Source organism: Prionailurus viverrinus, chromosome D2, assembly GCF_022837055.1.
Source record: "Prionailurus viverrinus isolate Anna chromosome D2, UM_Priviv_1.0, whole genome shotgun sequence".
NCBI classification, from domain to species: domain Eukaryota; kingdom Metazoa; phylum Chordata; class Mammalia; order Carnivora; family Felidae; genus Prionailurus; species Prionailurus viverrinus.
The window spans coordinates 6519426-6542865 of record NC_062571.1 but is presented as its reverse complement, the minus strand read 5'-3'; the positions used below and the strand labels follow the sequence as shown (position 1 = coordinate 6542865).

General features: G+C 49.9%; 1 protein-coding gene across 2 annotated transcripts in view; it reads left to right on the top strand.

Moving 5' to 3' along the window:
• The first annotated feature begins 8053 nt into the window (after window positions 1-8053).
• ASAH2 (N-acylsphingosine amidohydrolase 2) overlaps window positions 8054-23440 on the top strand; it is an 89302-nt gene continuing 73915 nt past the window's right edge. The window contains exon 1 of one of the 2 annotated variants that reach the window (XM_047825599.1): window positions 8054-8335. The gene's annotated coding sequence lies outside the window, so the exon portion shown is untranslated. Of the gene's footprint in view, window positions 8336-13140; window positions 13166-23440 lie in introns of those variants that run through there. The other variant, XM_047825600.1, reaches the window with a different exon arrangement.

The window sequence follows — 23440 nt, the reverse complement described above, 5'->3', positions numbered from 1 at the left end:
AGTCCGGGTTCGTGAGGGCTGGCATGGCCCTGGAGTCATCCAGCATCTAGTGACTGAGCAGATTTAGAAATGCCCTTGAGGATCTGTGACGTATGAATCACAGCATCCGACGTGTAACACCTGGTCCGCAGGAATAGTGCTTATCCAGAGGATCCATTAGCCATCAGCACACCGTGGTCGGTGGGTGCAAAGATTGGAGAGTCTCTCGAGGATTCTTGGGGGCAGGTTTGCTAAAGATTTGAAGACAGATCAATGAGATGGGCAGACTCCACGTTTCTCCTAGCTAAAAAAAAAAAGGGGAGGGGAGGGCACCTGGGTGGCTCGGTCGGTTGAGCGTCCGACTTCAGCTCAGGTCGTGATCTCACGGTTCATGGGCTCGAGCCCCGCGTCAAGCTCTGTGCTGACAGCTCAGAGCCCGGAGCCCGCTTCACTGCCCTTCCCCACTTGTGCTCTGTCTCTCTCTCTCAAAAATAAACAAAAGTAGGGAGTCCCAATTCAGAGGCTGTACAGCCTCCAGCGTCCAGGTTCCTGTGTTGAAGGATGTGTAGGGTGCGGCTTCCGGGGCGGGAATGGCATTCCATGTGAGGATAGGGAAGTTTCTGGCTCCCTGGAGGGGGCTGGCCCAGAGTTTTCTCCCAGCCCTACGGTGGCCTAGAGCCACGTGTGTTTTGACGGTCTCTTGTTGGGCACATAGACGTTAAAATTGCTATGTCTTCTTGGAGATTTGACCCCTTTATCATTATGTCATCTCTCTATTCCTGAGGATATTCTTGTTGTGAAGCGTGCTTTGTCCGAAGTTAAAATAACAACTTCAGCTTTCTTCTGATTAGTGTTAGTATGGTATATATCTTTCTCCACCCCTTTATTTTTAACCTGTCTGGATCTTTTTTTTTTAATTTTTAAATTTTTTAAAATTTACATCCAAATTAGCATATAGTGCAACAATGATTTTAGGAGGAGATTCCTTAGCACCCCTTCCCCATTTAGCCCATCCCCCCTCCTACAAGCCCTCCCGTAACCCTCAGTTTGTTCTCCATATTTAAGAGTCTCTTCTGTTTTCTCCCCCTCCCTGTTTTTATATTATTTTTGCTTCCCTTCCCTTATGTTCATCTGTTTTGTCTCTTAAAGTCCTCGTATGAGTGAAGTCATAGGATTTTTGTCTTTCTCTGACTAATTTCACTTAGCGTAATACCCTCCAGTTCCATCCACGTAGTTGCGCAGGGCAAGATTTCATTCTTTTTGATGCCGAGTAATACTCCATTTTATATATATATATATATGTATATATATATATATGTATGTATATATATATGTGTATATATATATGTATACATATATATATACACATATATATATGTATACATATATATATACCACAATTTCACAATTTCTTTATCGTTTCATCCATTGATGGACATTTGGGCCCTTTCCGTACTTTGCCTATTGTCAATAGTGCTGCTATAAACATGGGGCGCATGTGTCCCTTCGAAACAGTGCACCTGTATCCCGTGGAGAAATGCCTAGTTGTGCATTTGCTGGGTCGTAGGGTAGTTCTATTTTTAGTTTTCTGAGGAACCTCCATACTGTTTTCCAGAGGGGCTGCACCAGCTTGCATTCCCACCAACAATGCAAAAGAGATCCTCTTTCTCCGCATCCTCGCCAACATCCGTTGTTGCCTGAGTTGTTAATGTGAGCCATTCTGACAGGTGGGAGGTGGTATCTCATTGTGGTTTTGATGTGTATTTCCCCGATGATGAGTGATGTGGAGCATTTTTTCATGTGTCGGTTGGCCATCCGGATGTCTTCTTTGGAGAAGTGTCTATTCATATCTTTTGCCCATGTCTTCACTGGGTTATTTGTTTTTTGGGTGTTGAGTTTGATAAGTTCTTTGTAGATTTTGGATACTAACCCTTTATCTGATATGTTGTTTGCAAATCTCTTCTCCCATTCTGTCGGTTGCGTTTTAGTTTTGCTGGTTGTTTCCTCCGCTGTGCAGAAGCTTTTTATTTTGATGAGGTCCCAGTAGTTCATTTTTGCTTTTGTTTCCCTTGTCTGGATCTTTATATTTAAAGTAGGTTTCTTATAGACAGAATATATAAACAGAAAAACAGCATCTTGTTTTTCACCTATTCTGATGATCTCTTGTCTTTTTATTGATGTATTTAGACCTTTCACATTTAAAGTACGGTTAACCTTTGAACCACACAGGTTTGAGCTAAGCAGGTCCACTTACACATGGATTTTTTTTTTTCAGTAAATACAGTACTGTAAATGTATTTTCTGATTTTCTTAATATTTTACTTTTTCTAGCTTCATTTTTTTTAAGTTTATTTATTTTGAGAGAGAGAGAGAGAGGTAGAGGGAGAGAATCCCAAGCAGGCTCTGCACTGCCAATGCAGAGCCCGATGCGGGACTCAAACTCACAAACTGTAAGATCATGACCTGAGCTGAAACCAAGAGTCAGATGGCCAACTGACTGAGCCACCCAGGGGCCCTTCTCCAGCTTTATTCTAGGAATGCAGTATATAGAATACAAAGTACGTGTTAATCAATTGTTTATGTTAGTGATGAGGCTTCTGGTCACCATTTGGCTGTTAGTCGATAAGTTTTGGGGGAATCAAAATGTATATGTGGATTGTTGACCCCTCTCCCTCCCCCTACCAGCAGTTCATCTAAGTTTCCATATAAGTGTTCCTTCTAATTTATGGCTTCAGCGGCTTCTGCTCCATGTAAGCAGATCTCACCTGTGACTCTGGATGCACCTGTCTCTCCAGGTTCGGGCATGGTGGTTGGACCCATTGACCCCAATCCTGTGATGGCTCCAAGAAAAGTTGTTTTTCAGTTTGTCCAGCCTTTTCTAGTTGTAGGGATAGGAATGGTGACCAGACTCCCAAGCTTTTTCCATCTTGAACATGAAACTAGAAGCCCTTGGTGACCCAGCTCTTGTAGTCAGATAAATTTGGGAGTTAGTGACTAAGCCGTTATCTCTAGAGTGCCCTTAATGTCTGGACATACAAATCTGTGTCCTAACAACAAATGAACTAAAACTAAAACGGTTGGTAGAGTCCACTGTCATGACTTCCAACTCTGCGCACGTGAGCTGTCCAGAAGAACGTGAAGATAATTAACGCTGGACTGGGGAACAGAGGGCATATGTGCAGGTGGCTTAAATGTGAGCTTACCCGCCAGAGCCTTTGATGTGCCCTCCCACAGATGACCTAGGATGCAGCCGGGCGCTAGAGCAAAGCCCAAACTCCAGAGTAGCCTGAATGACTCTCCCTCTCTTTCTTTCTTTAGACTGCTCTAGTTGTTAGTTGTCCGACTGCTGTGGCATATCCCGGGCTGGTCCCTGGGAAACAACTGCCAAGGACGTTGGTTAGTAACAAATATGGCTGCTTATGAGGAACCTCAGAACATTAAGAGAAAATGTCGGGTGCCAACAGTCCAGAATGCTTGGTCCATTTATGTCCAAGTGTTTACAGTATGTTCTGTTGGGTTGGTCAGTTTCTTCTCTCTCTCTCTCTGGCTTGGACCAAGATAAGTTCCAAATTAGTTTAACTTGGTTACTCAAAGCCTTTTTCAGCATGAGTAGGAAATACAGAAAGTGGTATTCTTGTAGCTGTCCCAATCCATATTGTACCAAGAACCTCAACCAGAATATCGTCCTTACTTTTATTTCACACCAAGGGCTTTGTCCGACTCCTCTCTCAAGAGTTGGAGTCTAAAATGCGGTCGCGCTTGGGAGATGCAGTGTGTCATGTTCAAACACAAACCAAGGGCAGCTCCTGAAAGAACGTGAATCATTTAGGCCAGCACTACAGGTTACGTGTGTCGTGGTGTAATGTGGGGCAATGATGAGGCACACGTACCAATTCTGTGCTCAGTAAACAACCCCTGGCATTATAGAGAGGAAAATGAGAGAGAGAGATGGAAATGGGGCCCCTGGGAGCCAAGGAAGAAGTCCCAGTCAATGGAAAGACCGGCCCCAGCCAGGGAGAGAGCTGGACGATATACTGAACCAAACGTAGACTCGGCCTTTATCGGGACTTCTGGATTCATTATCAGCAGACAGAGGCCATGTATGTCTTGGGTGTTTATTAAAAGACTTGCTGGGCCGTCCTGAGCATCTGATGCGTGTGCACAATGGTGACTGGGTTACAGGCCGACTCTGACGGAGCAGGACACAGTTATCTCGGATGAGGAGCGAGGGTCACCATGAAACAAAAATGTGTATCTCCATGATTTACTGGTGCTTGGGATCTGCTCCCCTGGCCAGCTCTGTGTTATCACTTGGAGGAACTGGGATGGTTTTAATTGCTTCCTGCTAGTAGTTATCAGCACGGGAGAAGCGGAAAGGGGGTTTCAGCCAAAGCACTCTGTCTTTCGTGCTCTGTCTCTTTAATAAAGAGCTTGTGCACAGAATCGGGTTTTCCACGGGGGACGCGTAGCAATGCTCCTCGATACTTTAGAATGTTTCGGGGCGGGGGGGGAGGGTACCTCACTTGGGGAAAAAGCATGATCTGTGAAAATAAACGTTTGTTTGGAAGGCTTCTCTGAAGTCATCGGCTTTGGGTTTCAAGAGGCCACAATCCAGTCGTTGCCAGGCTTACGGAAAGCGTGTTCATTGCTAGTCCCCGGGGTCACCGGAGCCTTCTGACCCCTGGCTGCCTTGGACTGTGACGGTGGCCCCCGGCAGGGGTAAGAGCTGAGAATGCTGTGTTTGCAGCAGAAGCTTCCTTGACGCCGCAGGAGCGTCACAGCCGCTTCAGCGAGCCCCGCAGGCTCTGTGCGCACCAGAGGCGGCCGGAGGATCTGCAGGCGTCTGTTGGCTGGGCTTCTCCGCAGGCTCCGGGGGCGAGCACATAAAGCAAAGCTTGAAGAGGAGCTGTGCACACGTCTGCCCGGGAAGTGTCGCCAGCCCCGGACGTGGGAGCACATTCCTGTGCTCACCAGCGGACACCAGATGACCCCAGGGCTTGATCTCTGCCCTGCAGCTCGCCTCGGCCTCTCCACACCCTGGGGCCCATGGCTGCTGCTGAGGTTTCCCCTGGGGCTCCGGGTTCCTGAGCAGAGGGATCCAAGCAGGGAACGCGGCCAGAAGGCCCTGTTGCCTGTTTTTGCACAATCTTCGGTACCAGCAAGAAAGGGCTGCGGGGCTGCGGGGGGGGGGGGGGGGGGGGGGCGGAGAGATGGCAATACGGTACTTCCTTCGGGAGGGAAAATGTCAATGTATTCAGCACACATAACCCCCACATACTATTAACATTCACCAAGTGTGAATTCAAACAAAAGTCACCAAAATTAGATGGGAAGGGATCTGAAATGTCACTTTCACACATGCCGCGCTTGGAGAGCTGTGACAAATTGGCTTCCTGTGGATCCGGGCCGTCAAAACTGGCTTGGGACGTTCAGGGTCTAATCACCAATTAAAATCAGCAAACACAGCGGATTTGCGCAAGCCCTGGGAAATCCATTTCCTTCTTGGGAATGAAGAGGGCCCCGGTCCAGCTCTTTTTCATCTGACAAAAAATGAGGAGGAATTGCTGGCCATCTCCCTACCGCTAAAGGAGGTCAGAGCAGGAAAGGCAGGCGGGCTCACTGGAGAGACCCGCTGGTTTCTCACTCCCTCTGCCCAGTCTGCCCAGGAAGGCAGGAAGAGCTCTAGCGGGACCAGAGCCGCTGGGGGCGGGGCCAGAGCCTCTGGGGGCGGGGCCTGGAGGGCAGGTGAGCCTTGGGTCCCCAGAACACAGACTTCTCTGTTTCCCAAACTGTCGTTCCCTCGCTCGAGGTGGCGAGTGAGATCTCAGGGGTCACACTCACACAAACACACACGTATGCAAATTCAGCATTCCCATCAGCGTATTTCAAGCCGTAACAAATATTTTATTATGGAAAGTTTTTAAGTCTACGCTAACTTCGTAAGAATCCCACAGTGAGAAACCCAGGTAGGCACCGGCTGGCTCCCACCGTTATTTTCTTAACTTGCTGTATCACCTATCAATCCATTTGCCTGTCTCTCTATGGGTCTTACCCATTACCCTGATTTTCTGAATGCGTTTCAAAGTAAACTGCAGACACGTCTCCCTAAATACTTCAGCGTCCGTGTTCACTTCACTAAAACTCAAAATTTGTTCCCAGGTTTTGTTTGTTGTGGTGGTGGTGGTAAAATGTATAGGCGAAGAAATACATAAATCTTAAGTGTATATTTGCTGTTTTGACAAATGCATGCACCTATTTTATGCAAACACCTATCGTGACAGAGACGATTACTGTGGCCTTTCTGCCTCTTCCCCGTCAATCTTGGCCAGCCCCCCACCCTACCATGACTCCCAGAGGCAAACACCTACCGTACCTACCCTGATTTCCCACCACACACCTCGCCCCACCGAGTATGTGTATGTGTATGTGTGTACTCTTTGCATCCGTGTACTTCACTCTGTGTAATATGTTTGCAGTCATCCGTGTTGCCGTGCATGTGGATAATCCCTTCCTTTTTATCAGTGACAAGTATCCCACTGAATAAATGGACAGCAGCGTGTTTATCCACTCCCCTCTGGATTGATACCTGGACAGTTTCAAAGTTGTGCCTATTATGAATAAAGCAGCTTACAATATTCTTGTATACGTTTTCCTTGTGTGTGCGCATGTATTTAGGTCTGTACGTTTTCATCTCTCGTAGGTAAATACTACCCAGGTGTGGGGTTGCTGGGTCAGAAAGTAGATGTATGTTGAATTTTCTAAGAAATGGGGGCGCCTGGGTGGCTCAGTCGGTTGAGCACCCGACTTTGGCTCAGGTCATGATCTCACGGTTTGTGGGTTCGAGCCCTGTGTCAGGCTCTGTGCTGACAGCTCAGAGCCTGGAGCCCACTTCAGATTCTGCGTCTCCCTCTCTTTCTGCCTCTCTCTCCATCTCTGTCTCTCCCAAAAGTAAATAAACATTAAAAAAAAATTTAATTTTACAAGGACCAAACCTATAAGCCACATGTCCCTGAATTATTTTAGTGTTTCAGCAGTATTAGCTGTGTTTTCCCACCTATTCAGAGTCTTTCCGGTGAATCTTTGTCAACAGTTTCTTTTAAATACAAATCAATACATTCCAAAAAAAAAAAAAAAAAAAAAAAAAACTTTAAAAAATAAATAAGTAATAGAAGGGAACAACAGCAAAATGACCAGACTTGCTCCTAGGAAATTTTTTTCCTTCTGTGAGTTCATAGGGTTCCTTATTATTATAGTCCGTCCGAATCAGAGGTTCTTTTAGAAAAATTTGGGGAGTAAAAGTCTTTTTATAAACTCTACCGAAGGATGACATACGTACAGAAAAGTGCATACAGAATCATCTTCGCAAACCGAACACACCCGCGTCGCGGGCCTCCGGCTGGAGAAGCAGCATGGCCCGCGCCAGGGCGGCCCCGGGAGATGGGCCACATCGGGCATGATGAAACTTACAAGTGCAAAGACAAGTGGAGGCCCCGCCGAGCTCACCGGGGCATCCCACCGAACACTTAAGGGATGCCCCCGCAACAGTGAAGGCAGACTCCCCCATTAGAGGCCCTACTGTCCTCTCCCGGGGCTGTCTCGACCCCACACCTCCTCCGGCACCACTCCGGCCGCGTGGATTTCTCCTCTATAGTCTCCCTCCCAACGCCACGCGGCTTGCACCCGTCATCCTGCAAGGGGAAGCCGTCGCTTTAGCTAAAAGTCATCACCGAGTCTCCCTCCTAGCGTCCTGGGGGCACGGTGGGGCGCTGGGGGAGCCCCACGGAATACAGCAGCCCCCGGCCTCCGCTGGGCTGGCTGAAACGCGAGAGACCAGGAGACAAGCTGCGTCACTCCGGCCGTGGGGCTACTTGCGCCTGGTGCGGACGGTGTGCGTGAATCAGAGTAACGGCAGCTAAGCGCCGGGGCTGTTCCGGGGCCGGAAGGGGAAGGGCTTGCAGGCAGGAAGGGGGCTCGAGTTCCGGGGGGCACGGGATAAGGCCTTCCCGGTTTCCGCCCTGAGCAGGAAGGGTCGCTTCCCCCTCAGCCCTGTCAGCGGAAGCACCGAAGGTCACCGAAGGTCAGCGGTGTCGCAGGAGCCCCGCAGACCCAGATGCCCCCCCCCGCCCCCCACTCTGGGTTCCAGGCCCGCGGCCCCCCGTCGGGATGAAGGCAGCAAGTGGCCTGTGCGGGGGGGGGCGCACTGTCATCTCGAAACCAGTCTAATTGTGAGCACCGCAATGAGAACAAACTTCGGACAGTGCATCCGAACACAGGAGGAGAATAAGCTACTGCTGCTGTTTCTGGTTTTTGGCACAGGACACACGGCCCCAGTCGGACCCCACGTGGAAATGAAAAGGTAGTGGGGGTCATGGGAGGCTGGAAGTCATTTAGCAAACTGTAGATGAGTAAAAATTTGGACGCGTCAGAAGAGAGTCAATGGCCCAGGCTCTTCTTCTCTTGAAAGATACTTGAACGAGGGGCGCCTGGGTGGCTCCGTCCCTTAAGCGTCGGACTCTTGCTTTCAGCTCAGGTCATGATCGCACGGTTGGTGAGTTCGAGCCCCACGACGGGCTCTGCGCTGACCGTGCGGACCCTCCTGGGGATGCTGCCACTTTCTCGCTCTCTCAAAATAAATAAATAAATAAAAGCATAAAAAAATAAAGATACTTTGATTAATTGGGTATTAAACTGTATACCAGTATTTTTGAAGTTCGTCCGTCAGGCCATGGTTGGCATGGTTTTCCCTTATTTGTACTATTATTTAATTAATTAGCATTTTTCTTTCAACGGGTCCCTTTAAAAATGGCTTTGGCCTCTGGGGCGCCTGGATGGCTCAGTCGGTTGATCTTCCGGCTTCTCCTCAGGTCATGATCTTCATGTTCACGAGTTCGAGCCCCGCGTCGGGCTCTGTGCTGACAGCTCGGAGCCTGGAGCCTGCCTCGGACTCTGTGTCTCCCTTTCTCTGCCCCTCCCCGGCTCACGCTCGCTCTCTCCCTCTCTGTCTCTCTCTCAAAAATAAATAAAACACTTAAAAAAATTTTTTTGCATGACTTTAGCCTACCTCTTTGATTTCCAACCCTAATTAGCACCAAAGCTAGTCCGTAACTGTCAACTTGGAAACCCATCACGATTTGCAGTGTATTTTCTCCTGGTGTCTCTGCAGAGAGTGGATCGCTCCCAGCCAATCTCACTCTCCTCGTGCTCCAGCCCAGAAGCTTGTGGAATCACTCGTGCCTCCTGTTTCTCTCCCATCCTTCGCAGCCCGCCAGGAAATCCTGTTGCCTCCACCTTCCGACACACCCTTACTGTGACCGACCGCTTCCGTCACCTCCGCCTCCAGCCCCTGGTCCGAGCCTCTGGCTTGGGGGTGGGCGGGAGCCTCTCCATCCGCCTCACTGCTCCTCAACCCGCCCCTCTGCAGCGTGTGGTCACCCAGGAACCCGGGTGACGGGTACGCGAGAAAGCTTTCCAAGGCTCAGATCGTGCGGCTGCTCTGCCCGTCAGCGTCTCACTGCTTCTCACTGAAGTCAGCGCACCGCCAAGCGTCCTCGAGCCCTTCCCGCCCGCCACGCCTGCTGGTCCACTCCGCACACTTTGGCCCCGTTGCCACTGCTCCAGTCTTGGTCTCGTGGCTCAGGCCACCCGGGCCAGTTTGTCCTCCAACCCATCCACCGCACTCTCTTTGGGGGAGACCTTTGTCACTGGCCTTCCTTTCTCCAGGAATGCGCTCCCTCGGGCAGAAACACGGCTGGTTCTTTCTCCCACTTCCTTCAGGTGTCTGTTGGCCTGTCGCGCTATCGGAGGACTTCTTTGATTATATCACACAGAACAACATTCTCTCACCTCTTATTCTGCCTTTTTCTTCTTCCTCTTCGCACGCATGACCTACCAGATTACATTTATTTTTTGTTTGTCTCCTTCCATGTAGAACGGGGGTCTCATGAGAAGATGGGCTTTGTTTGGGTCCAAAAGAGTATGGTTGCCAGACGGTTGGTGTTCAGTAGATACGTGAGAATAGATATTGGGTTGGATGAATACCACCTGATCATTACGGTCAAGATTCTGGTGCCCAGAGAGAGCGAAACCAGGTGGAGAGCACCTGCCTTCCCCAGCTCCCGCTCGTCCACCCCACAGTTCTAGGAGGCTTCGTGTTACGTGCTCAGTATTCTTATTGATCAACGTGTTCACTCATTATTATGTAAAGTGGCACAAAGAGCGACTGGACAACTCCCAATTAAAAAAGAAATAACCCAAGACCAGAATTCTAAAGGATCGAACAACCCAGAGATCTAAATGGGGAGGACGGTAGATAAAGCTTCTGGAAAAATATAGACCGTGTGTCGGGCCCCGAAGAAGGGCGTTCCAGTTATGTTTGCTTCATACCAAACTACTCCAAGCGTAGTGGCTTAAAGTGACAGGTGTCTGATTGTGGCTGATAGTTTTGTGGGTCAGGAATCCGGGCAGAACTTGGCTGGGAGACACTGCTCCTCCGTGTGGCATTGGTGATCCTCCATTGGATCCTGCTGGTGGACGGACTGCTTTGGAGTCTGACCCCGATTCACTTGTCTATCTGGCGCCTCCGTGCGGGTAGCTGAAAGGAGACCATTCGGAACTGTGACCAAAGCATCTACGTGTGGTCCCTGCTGCATAGTAGCTTCAGGATTTCCAGACTTCTTCAGAAGCTTCTCCAGAAGCGACCCACGCTTCTGTTAAAGACAAGACAACAGGTCCAAAATGGAGTCGCTTATGCTAAGCCCCACACCACCAAACTCAGACTTAATTACATTTTTGGCGCTCCAAGAAACGAATCTTAAACCAGTCAATCGGGAATCACCTAATCAGCACTAGTTAAATCATCTGCCTGAGAGACCCCTGCCCTCCCCTAAAGGAAAGTAACCTTGCAATAACCAACCTGCTTCCTCCACCCCCCCCCAGCATAACTGTCTTGTCCTGCTCCCTGCTGCCTATCAAAGGCATCCATTTTGCACAGCTCCTCGAAGCCCCTTCCTGTGTGTATTGGGGTGCCGCCCAATACACGAATCATTGAATAAAGCCAGGAAGATCTTTAAAAACGGACTCAGTTGGATTTTGTTATTTTAACAGATCCAAGGGCAAGTGCTCCAGGAAATGGAGAATTGACACAAGGCTTTTGTGACCCAGCCTCAGAAGTCACACGGCAGAGATTCCATGTCCTCTGTTGTCATCACGGGCAGTCATAAACCCACCGAGTCTTGGGTGGGGGGGATGACACAGATCCCCTCTATTCCACGGACGGAGTGTCAAAGAATTTGCAGCCTTGTTTTTGAACTCAGGGAGGTGTGACTCAGTTAACCGGGGAGTAGGTGAGAAGGTATTTTGAGGATAAAAGTTTGAGCAGGGATGGATAGGACAGGTGCATTTAGGAGCCATAAAGAGGCCCAGGTGCCCAGCATGACCAGGAAAATGTCAAAGGCCAGGTCAAGGGCAGAGGCCTCGGGCTGGGTGGGTTTGAATACCCCGTGAAGGAGTCTAGCCTTTGCTCTGCAGACAAGCTGTGTTTGAACTGTGTTGCTCACATACCCCGAAGGGAATTTTGAAAGAAAGTGTTCGGCTTTGCATCCATCCCCGCCCATGATTTAAAAGTAATCGCAAAGGTCAGCAGCTCTGTGTGGTCATTCAGGCTGACAGAGGCTTTCTACCTACTTCTTCCTGCTACAGCCAGGGTCACTGCGGGCATCTCCCTCCGAGACCGCGCGGGAGCCTGGAGAAGCACGCGGGGGCCCAAGGCCGGCGTTGGTGCCTGTCACTTCCGCTCACGCCCCAGTGGCCGGACCTCAGCGAATGGCCACTCCAGACCGCACAGGATGCCCGGAAGAAGCGAGCACAGATGTCGCGGGAGAGCTAGGAGCCCTCCCTACAGGGCATGCATACAGCGTTCTGCACACTGACTGCTGCTGTTGCTTACACGGCCCGTCTTATTACACACTCAGCCTGCAGGCCGTGCTCTGTGCACGGACGCATGTGACTCCCCGAGCGTCAGCTTGCAGGTCCCCCAGGTAGATGCGCTTCAGGCGCAGGAGGTCCCGCAGCCTCGGGGCCCAGTTAGGAGGTGAGACATCGCTGCGGGCGGCTCGGCCACTCCAGGCAGGGGGCTGCCGAGGGGGCCTGGGCCGAGTCGGGCCGCAGATCCCCGCGCGGCTGTCCAGCTGTCTCCGGGCGCCTTCAACGGTCCATCCCCAGCCGCTCGCTCCTCCCTGCCTTGCGGCCAACTCCTCCATGAGCCCCGGGGTGGATTGTGCTGCGCCTGAAGAAAAGCAGGGCTCTGCCCTGGGCTCGGAGGCAAGCTTCGCCCCTCTGGCTTCTAGGAAGCGGCCCAACAAGAACTAGGAAAGCGGCCCCGGTTTTCAGAATCCTGGGCACCTGTGCTACCTGTCATGGAGACGACGGACGGACGGGATGTCGTGCCCTTGAGGGGCCTGATCAGACGCGAGAGGTCTTTGCCTTCTCTTCCCTGCCGCCGATACCGGGGCCCCAAAGGTTGGAAGAGTGGATTTTCCCCCCCGGGGGCCCCAGAAACCACGCAGTCTAAAGCAGGCTGTACTGCAGGCAGCCGATGCTCCGTTTTTTGGCCGGGCACAGTGTGGACGCTGCTGCGTTTGCTGCCCTGAGCTACCAGGGCGGTTGGGTGTAATCAGTCTCTCCAGTGACACCCTTTCCAGACCAGCGAGGCGGCCCCTCTGCGCGGAGCCTGACTCCTCCGCCGACAGTGACCCTACCCCACGTCTCTGGGTGGATTTGTCCCCCGACGTCTCCTCGCAGTGCGGCGTAGGGGACCCGGCGGAGGAAAGGGTGTCCTTTTCCACATGAAACGCGGGAGGCAGGTATGTCGGAGAAGACGAACGCCTCCTTCCCATGCCGTGTCCGCGCAGGGTGCCTGGGGACGGGCTCCAGGTGTGACCTTGGGAGGCCCGGGCAGGGTTTTTCCACAAGCAGGCTCAGCTGGGGCGCGTCCTGCCCGGCGCATGAGTCAGCACACAAGTAGTTAAGTTGGAGAGCCTTGGCTTCCCCGGGCTGGCGCATTCAGCCTCCAGGAGTCAGCAAGCGGCAGTGCTCATGAGAGCGGGGGCCGGGGACACCCAAGTGCCCTGGCACTCGGGCTCGCGACGGGGACCCGCCTGCCTCTCTGAACAGCCAGCTGCCGCGGCAGGTACGTAACTGGGCTTGGATGGATGGTGCTTTGTTTTCTCCCCCGAGGACAGAGAGCCACGGTTGCTGGCGTTTGCACACAGGCTCCCTTGACACTGAGAAGAAACAGATGTTTATTAGCCTCCTGAATAATATGACTTATTAAAATAAGGGACAGGGGTGGGGGGGGGGAGAGGGGAGAGATGCTTCCTCTCCCCGTGCGTTTCCCTCGCAAAGGCGGCTTTTCTTAATTCTGTGTGCATTCCAGGGCTGTGTGCGCTCAGGTCATTTGAATGTCGTGATCACAGGGGGAATTCGAAAGATGGCCTTTCGCTGTCCTTTCCGTGAATCTTCAGATCCGCGTTCAGAGAGCTGGATTCGGTCTGAAGAGTTGTGTGCCGAATCGGGGAAGTCAAGCGGCGGGAACTCACTTTCCTACCCCGTTTTCGACAGTGAGATTCGAATCCTTAGTCTTCAGAAGCAAACTTCTTCAGATTTACCACATAGCTGCAGGATCTCAGGATTTTCTGGCTCACAGCCTGAGGCCTCCTGGCTCAGATACGTAGGGTGACCTGAGATAACTTTTCGAATCCCAATTCTGTTGTTGTTGTTGTTGAATTGTCAACTTAGCTACCATACGGTGTCGTCTTGGCCTCGGGAGTAGATGCCCGTGGTTCATCGCTTACATACGACCCCCGGTGTTCATCCCAACAGGTGCCGTCCTCCATGCCCGTCCCCCGTTTCCCCCACCCCCAGCAACCCTCAGTGTGTTGTCCGTATTTAAGAGTCTCTTATGGTGTGGTCTCCCTCTGTGTATCTAATTTTTCCTTCCCCTCCCCTCTTCTTGTAATGAGTCTGCTCAACTTGGTCATCCCGGCCTTCCCATTCTTTTGGATGACTCTTCTTTATATGAGCCGTTGAAGAATGTCTGAAATTCTGAGTGGATTGGAACTATCCTCAAAAACTCGGACTTGGTGGAATTTCCAAGGATATAGGGACATAAGCAAAGCCTGTTGGGATCTCATTCCATCTCTAATCTTTTTATTTTTTTTAAGCTAGATGACCAGTTTATTATAAAAGGGTATAATTCAGGAACAGCCAGATAGAAAAAATACATAGGGCCAGGCAGGTATGAGGAAGGGGCCCAGAGCCTCCCCGCCCTCTCCAGGGACACCATTGCAGCGAATCTCCACGTGTCTCCCAACCTAGACCCTAGAAGCCCGTCCTTTTTGGGTTTCTACGGAGGCCACATTGCAGAGGCGTGGTTGATTCAGTCCTCAGCCCATCTCTGTTTTGTCACGGCCACATCAGCCACCAATAACTGACATCTGTGGCATTGATGATCAGGGTGATGTCACTGCAGCTGGAGTGAAAAGGATGTGAATTCGAGTCCCACGTGCGTAACTTACTGGCTCTTCAAAATACCTGGAGCCTCACTTGCTTCGTTTGTAAAATTGGGATCCTGTGTGTAAATGTGGTGCTGGTCACAGGGAGAGAAATAGGATGGGCTCTGACACCAAAGCTTCCAGTGGAGAGAGAGAGACACTCATGAAACCGTAGGTACCAGAATGGAGGAGTGTGTAAAGTGTGAGAGGAAGAAATGGGTTAAGCCATGAGCTCCAGCTGGGGGCTCACCGGATCCTCGGTAGGAGGCTGAGGAGAGGCGTGGCCCCCAACCCCGTCCCCTTTGCCAAAAGGAAACCGTTTGTGATGTGAGGTGACACCTAGAAGGCTTGTCTCATTGGCTAAAGAACAGACATCGGTAGCTGGTTTTACACGTTCTTCCAAATGGGCACCTTTCAAAGCCTTCTGCAGGGAGAATGTCGCCAGCCTCCTCCTCCTTTCTCTTCCTCTCACAGAAAGGAGTGCCCCTTCTTTCTACTCCCGCTCCAAGGTCAACGGTAGATGAGAGAAATGGAGAGCTCATCAGATCTCTAGCGCAAATGCATCATTGAGAGGGAACCAGGCTAATCCGGACCGTCGTCTCTCAGGGCAGGTTTCAGAAGTTCTAGCAGAACCAGGGTGGGATGGGTGTGTTTGAAAAAAAAAAAATGTTCATAAAACCTTTGAGGTAATGAGTTATCCAGTCTTAGGATCAAGACTCTTAAACAGGAGGTGAAGAGCCACTTCCTATCACCGGACTTGAGTGTCAAGGGTCACCCTAAAGGGAAAGAACTCTGATACCCAGACCTCCTGCAGCGGGGGACACTTGGGCTGTGACTCTAAGTAGTCCCCCTCCCCAATTTTCCCATCTAGCACGTGGGAATCTGTCCCAAATTTCTCCAGAACACTGGAAACCAGAAACTGTTGTGTCCATGGTCATGAGGCTTCTCCTCACACCTCACTGAGGACAGCTTCGGTGACCTTACGACGCTCGAGAAGGAGGAAGAAGGTGGTCAGGGGTTAGTCATCCATCACTAGATTCTGGCAGGCGGTGAGGCCACAAGAGGGCAGTGCAGAGAATAGCGCTGATGACCGTGAAGGAGAATTTGAATGTCTGCTGACGAGCTTCTTAGGATCCTGCCAAGAAATGAGGTCCCTGAGGCCCTCCGAGAATCTTCTGCAACTGTTTTCTGTATTGTTTTTCTTAACTGCTACCCACATGTCTTTGTTGCTCTTGCAGACTGGCCTGGTCTGGGAGGAGCAGCTAACAGAAAGGAAAACAGCAAAGTGTATTTGTGATACAGAACACAGCAGTGTGTACCCGTTGGATATGGTTTCGGCAGCCGTCTGGAATATCCAGTCTCAATTCCTGCTCCCCATTGCCTCCCTAGCTCCAGGGACAACATTGTTATCTTAGACTATGCTTACGAAATGTCTCATTCAGGGCTTAGAAGGTGGTTTGTGTCATGACAACGGTGGGGTAAGGAAAGTTCACATTGGTGCGTTGGCGCCAGCTGTATATACTTCCAGTGTTTTCCTCGGGGGGGCCTGAAATCAACCGTGGCGGGAGTGTTCACGTACACACCAGTACAACACACCGGGGTTGTCTATGCCTGGAGAGCCAGTTGTTAAACGGGTAGCAACCCACCGCTCCCCGGACATGTCACAGAAAATTCTGTGACAAAGAGATGAGATGCTGCCTTAAGACATTAAGAGGGAAAAAATTGCCTTTGGGAGAAACTATTTTGTATTGTTAAAGAACACACGATAGACCCACGATCAGGTTTACTTAGTGGCAAAACTCTACAAGTTCGAAGACGAGGAGCATTCTGGCCAGGTCACCTTTCCAGGGAATGCTATCACTTTTTCTAGGTGTTCAGACCCCTGAACTATGTTGATGGAGACCCATAACGCCATCTTTATGTTACTATGTTCATAAGGGGAAGAATTTATAAGTGAACCTTTGCAGCTGAAGTTTAAGAGTACTCTAATCCTTTTCTAGGTCATTTACTCTTTGGGTTAACAAGAGTAGGAACAAGAAATTTTCCAAACTCTAAGGTGGAAGATTGTTTGTTGAAGTGCGTCTCCCTAACCTCACAGCCACGGAGACTGAGTATGACCAGCACCCCACATAGATGAACTCTGTGGCCAAGATGACTTTAGATCTTCTCAGAGAGTGGGGGCACTTCGGAGAGCTCCCTCTCTGGGAGCATTCATTCATTGAGAGGTCCTTGAAGTTCCTCATCTGATGATGCAAAACCAAAGGAAACTTTCCGTCTAGAAAATGAGAACTCCCTGTGGATGAAACTGATATATAAGAGAGAGAAGTTATTCATGAGCACTTAATAAACGTCTGTGCTAAACAAATAAAGGGCACTGTAAAGCAGATTTACTCATCCAGTCCGCCTGACACGTACTTCTTAGTGAACCCTCACAACCACAGGAAGAGGTAGTTGTGAGTATTCTCTCCAATTCAAAGATGAGGAAATTGATGTATCAAGTTAAGTGACTTCTTCCAGTGAGGGCATTGCTGGGATTTGACCTCAAGAAATCTCCATCTAGAGGGGCGCCTGGGCGGCTCAGTCAGTTAAGCATCCAACTTCAGCTCAGGTCATGATCTCACGGTTCGTGGGTTCGAGCCCCACGTCAGGCTCTGTGCGGACAGCTCGGAGCAGGGAGCCTGCTTCAGATCCTGTCTCCCTCTCCCTCTGCCCCTCCCCCGCTCATTTCCTCTCTCTCTTTTTCTCTCTCTCTCAAAAATAAATACTAAAAAATCTTGATCTAGAACCCTTGCTCTTTTTTTTTTAATTTTTTTTTAACGTTTATTTATTTTTGAGACAGAGACAGAGCATGAATGGGGGAGGGTCAGAGAGAAGGAGACACAGAATCTGAAACAGGCTCCAGGCTCTGAGCTGTCAGCACAGAGCCCGACACGGGGCTCGAACTCATGGACCGTGAAATCATGACCTGAGCCGAAGTCGGCCGCTTAACCGACTGAGCCACCCAGGCACCCCTAGAACGCTTCCTCTTAAGCCACCATTGTTTACCATCTCCCTGCAAGGTACGTGACTAGAAATTTAGCTCCTCTCCTCGGAACATGGGCCTCCACTTTTGTTGCATGAAAAACGATCTCGATTCAGACGTCGCAGAACAATGGCTGTCAAAATTGGATCAAGTTTTCCGCGTTGCGTTGAGCCGACGCTTCCTGCAGTCACAAAGCAGTGGTTGAAGAATGGAGCAGGGAAGTTCGGGCTTCGATGTGCACAGGAGTGCTTCTTTCCAGCTGTTTCTCCTGCGAAAGAAAGACAAAACCCTTCCACCACCAATGTTTCACCTCTCTCCGGCTTCCGGGTTCCAGCAGGAATCTCGAACAAGGTCGTGATAGTCCAAGAAGAAACAAAAAGCGTGTTTCTCTCCCACGTGCGCTCTTTTGACGTTGCTGGAAGCTTGGAAGAAACGCTATGTTCATGAAGTTTTGGTTCGGTGTTAGAGTTACGAGCGTCGGCCTTAGCCCTCGTCCTGATGGCTTTTGGGCCTTGTGTTTATACCCAGAACTCACACCAAACCCACCTCCTTCTCCACCGCACAATCAGTTGACTTCCCCAAGTTTCTTCTTTTGGCACATGGCACCATGAGTCTCTCCCGCCCTTCAAAAATTGGACTGACGCTTGGTCTTCCCTCTTCTCCTTTTCCCATGTTGACCTGGTGGCAACTCCTAGTGGGATAATCGACGCTTCTCTGATATCTTCCTCCTCTCTGTTCCCACTGTCACCCCCACAGACCACCTAAGCTCTGCTTCCCCTCCCCCCCAAATGGGGTCTCAACTCTTCAATGGCTGCCTGTCTCAGCTCCAACTTCTACAGCATTAGAGCACTAAGCAGGGACACATTTGGAGGGCCTCAAGAAGTCCTGCGGCCAGTTAGTGATGTTGGCCATGCCAGGGGATGGAAATAAGCATTGTCTGTTAGCCCCACCTGCTCCTTTATGTTTGCAAAAATGCAGGTCTCTTCACATGTTTGTCTCACTCAAACACATTCGGGGACCCTTTCCTGCGTTCACTCAGTTAAGATTGCCCAACCTGGCATTTAGAACATTTGAGAACATCCAGTAACTTATCCCTCAGCTGTAGATTTTATTGCCCCCCGACAAAGCCTACATCAGTGGGTCTCAGGCTCAGGGTCACAATGGACCAGCGGGCGACAGGGGGTGGGGTTACATCCAGAGTGCCGGCCACCTTCCGTAACACTGTATCCTGTCCTCACTCTGACATACTGGGGTACGGATGTGGGAGTGTCACATATGAAGAGCATCTTTCAGAAGGTTAAGGGAGAAAACGATTGAGGACTGCTGCCTCAGTTTACCCAAACCACGCTGTCTGCTGTTGTATATATTTGGGACTTTCCTTCCCCTGCGCTGACGCTCCAGCATCCACACCTCTCCCTGGCCATATCTGGTTTCTTCTTCAAAGTTTGGCTTCAATTCCATCTTGTTCATGAAGCCCGCCTTGATTTTTCAAACTAGAGAGGATCTCTCCTTTCTGCAAGCCCCCAGAGCATCTTATGTAAGATGCTTATGTTCAATCTTGCATTATGTTTACTTGGCATCTGTCTTGTATTCCCTGCAAAATCCAAGAGAATGATTTAAAACATCTTTGTATTTCACTGGGCCACATACCTGGTAGGACCTCCACGAACTGGCCTCTTCTCGCCACCCTTGTCCTGTCTTTCCTCGGTGTCCCCCCTTTGCCTTCTCTGCTCTCGAAATAGCAGATGACTTGGAGTTTCCCAGAAGGCAACTTTGCATGTGCCTTCTTATCAGGTGAAGTCGATGGCCCGGATGACCACAGTTCTCCACCCCTCCCTGAACCCACACCTTCTGCAGCATGAGACGCGGAGACCATTTCTCCTCCCCCTGAATCTGGGCTGGCCCCGCGACGTGCTTTGGGCAGTACAAGGCAGCAGAAGTTACAAGGCGCCAGTTCTGAGCCTGGCCCTCAAAGACTTGCAGGTTTCCACTCGTTTTCTTGGACAGTTGCCTAGCTGCCACACAAACAAACCTGGGCCAGCTTGCAGGAGAATGAGAGACCGCATGGAACAGAGATGAGCCATCTGGCACAGGCCATCCTTAAACTGGCAGGTCCAGGGGAGGGACAGAGAGAGACACACACACGGAATCCGAAGCAGGCTCCAGGCCCTGAGCTGTCGGCACAGAGCTTGACGCAAGGCTCGAACCCATGAACCACGAGATCATGACCTGAGCCAATTAGAAGCTTAACCGACTGAACCCCCAGGTGCCCCTCAAGGAATATATTTAAACGAGGGAAGCAATGGATTAAATCAGAGGCTGTAACAAGCCTGCATATGTTCAATTTGTCTCACATAGTGTAAGTAGTGAGGTATTTTTTTTAAAAAATGGTTTGCCTAGGGGCGCCTGGGTGGCTCAGTCGGTTAAGCGTCCCACTGGCTCAGGTCATGCTCTCCCGGTTTGTGGGTTTGAGCCCCGCGTCGGGCTCTGTGCCGGCAGCTTGAAACCTGGAGCCTGCTTCGGATTCTGCGTCTCCCTCCTTCTCTGCCCCTCCCTCTCTCTCTCTCTCTCTCTTGAAAATAAACATAAAAAAATTTTTTTGTAATGGTTTGCCTACATTTGAAAATCAAGAAATTTAAGGTAAGCCCCATATTACTAACTTTCCGCCCCCAAAAAAAAAAAATCCATCAACCTTGGGCCTTCGTTTCCTCATGGCACCAGTGAGTGGGGACTCCCCTTTAGATGAGCACACTCTTGGGGCGCCTGGGTGGCGCAGTCGGTTAAGCGTCCGACTTCAGCCAGGTCACGATCTCGCGGTCCGTGAGTTCGAGCCCCGCGTCAGGCTCTGGGCTGATGGCTCAGAGCCTGGAGCCTGTTTCCGATTCTGTGTCTCCCTCTCTCTCTGCCCCTCCCCCGTTCATGCTCTGTCTCTCTCTGTCCCAAAAATAAATAAACGTTGAAAAAAAAAAATTTAGATGAGCACACTCTTCTGGCTGTGACAATCCTCAGTGATCCCTGCCTGTCGGCTTCTCGATACACATTGTCATTTGTCATCATGTCTGCACTTGTGCTGCATCCGTGGCTTTCACTCCGTGGTTTACCTGCTGTGAAACCCTGAGCACTTAGGAGAGCTGCTGATAACTGGGTCCCCTCGCCTCCTTCTGCCTGTAGCATGGGTGTGATGGAGACAGATTCTCTCTCCCCGGGCAAGATTTTAAGTGTCGCTCATATCTCCTCTTTCTCCTCTACTAATTGAATTTTTTTCTCCCTCCAAAGGGTTTTCAGGGATAATTTGGCTTCCAACCTGCCGAAACTAGAGCAAGGCATTTTCTTTCATCTCACAATTCAGTTTCATTATGGCAGGAACTGCAGAGGAAGAGTCACCCAGCAGGGATGGCAGGCCGGTCAGGAGGATCGTGCCAGTTTTCTGATGTTTTTCCCCTTCATAACGTTGTTTTTTAAATGTGTGTTTATTTTTGAAAGAGAGGGAGACAGAGCGTGAGTGGGGGAAGGGCAGAGAGAGAGGGAGACAGAGAATCCGAAGCGGGCTCTGGGCTCTGAGCTGTCAGCACAGAGCCCCACGCGGGGCTCGAACTCGTGAACTCAAGATCATGGCCTGAGCCGAAGCCAGACGCTTAACCGACGGAGCCACCCAAGGCGCCCCTATGTTTTTCCCCTTTAACGGTGCTCACAAGGGTCTATGTACAACCTGCTATCTGTGGTCTGTCTCTTTCAGGATGGACTGCAGAACTTTATTTATTTTTGGTCAGATGATTACTTATTCTGCTTCTAAGGCTTGTAACTCATTGATGTTCAGGAAGGCACTGGTACAGGTAGACCAGCTGTTTACTCTGGCATCTGCTCCAATTGGTCGTTGCCTAGGCTGAACCCGTAGTTAAATCTTTTGAACATATCAACTCTGGACTTAACACACTGGAACGCAAAACACGCTCCTCTCCAACGATGCCTTTACCTTTGGACTCACTTGTGACACAACAGGCTCAGCAACTTGGTCACAGCTCTGTGCCACTTGGCCGTATCAGTTCTTTTATGTAAACACCAACTTAATTATCCAATTCAGAAGAAACTTTGTCTCGTGGTGCATCCAAAGTTCAGCTTGTGAGGGCATGAAAGGCAGCTCAGCCTGTTCTCCCATTAGTGAAATGAAAAAGCAGGTAGAACTCGCCTAAGTAAGTTGGTGCCTCAATATTTCTAAATGCCCCATGGGATCGGGCAACCGACTTAAGAGTTGGACCAAGATGGCCTCTGAAGTGACACATTCTGCTTCATTGAGCTGAGAAAAGCAACGGAAACTCTATTTTTAGTAGTGGTTGTTCTTCAGTAAGGATAGGCAAGAATAGACTAGCAGAGTTGACACCTCCTTTCCAGCCTACTTGGAAAATCATTCACCTGACGTGATGTTTTCGTATCCCATACCCATCCGTTGAAGACCATACCTTTTGATCGCAGAGGTAATACATGACCGTTGCGACAAATTTTAATACGGTTAAGCAAGATGCAGAAAATAAAAAGTTCCCTCACATCCCGGGAGTATTTCGAAATGGATTACTCTAGTTCTCCCTTTGTCTCTGTCTCTCTTTGTATTTTCGATAGCTTTAAGACTTGGGAGTGCTTTCTTTTAAACCCCAAATTTAGGGGAAAAAAATAAACATCTTGAAGGGAAGGTTTTCAAATCTGGTTTGCATTTCCCTGCTGTCCTAGAGATTTTAAACGAAAAGGACTCAGGCTGTCCCTCTGGCCACTGATCATTGTCATGGGCTGAACCCCCTCTCTTTTGAACGTCTTCCAATTGCTTGTCACTCTTCTCACCTGTGTGCCTGCTTCTGGAAACCCGGAGTATTCCAATTTTCTGTGATTGGAAGAAAAAGAATGTTTGGTTAGAACCATATGTAAATTAAAAGTCAACAGGCTCTGCACGAGCCGAAGAGGCTTTCCTATGGTTTATTTTTTAAAAAGTTTTTATTTTTTTTAAGTTTTTATTTATTATTTTGAGAGACAGAGAGAGGGAGAGAGAATCCTAAACAGGCTCTGCACTGTCAGCTCGGAGCCCAACACAGGGCTCAAACTCACAAACCACAAGATCATGACCTGAGCTAGAGTTGGACGCTTAACCGACTGAGCCACCCAGGCACCCCTCTCCTATGGTTTAAAATGCGGACTTTATTTCATAAGTTTCTGTGATCTGGAGACCTTTTATATTTATTTCCCATTTGTAACTATGTCTTAGAGTTGAGACTGCCTGAAATGTGACCTCTGAATTAAAGAGATTTTAGTATATTTTGAAATGCAACATTGAACAGTTCTTCATCTACCTGTCATTTGGATGTCTTCTGTGGAAAAAATGTCCACTAGCTCTGCCCATTTAAAAAAATTTTTAGGGGCACCTGGGTGGCTCAGTTGGTTAAGTGTCCGACTCTTGATTTCGGCTCAGGTCATGATCTCGCGGTCCGTGAGTTTGAGCCCTGCGTCGGACTCTGTGCTGACAGCTCAGAGCCTGGAGCCTGCTTTGGATTCTGGGTCTCCCTCTCTCTCCACCCCTCCCCCGCTTGCACTCTGTCTCTCTCTCTCTCTCAAGAATGAATACACGTTAAAAAAATTTTTTTAAGTTTATTTATTCTTGAGAGAGAGAGAAAGAGAGCACAAGCAGGGGAGGGGCAGAAAAAGAGGGAGAGAGAGAATCCCAAGCAGGCTCCACATTGTCAGCACAGAGCCTGATGTGGGGCTTGATCTCGTGAACTGTGAAATCGTGACCTGAGCTGAAACCAAGAGTCAGACGCTCAATGAACAGAGTCACTCAGGTGCCCCCCTTCTGCCCATTTTTAAGTTGGTTGTCTGGTTTTTTTTTGTTGTTATTGAGTTATATGACTTC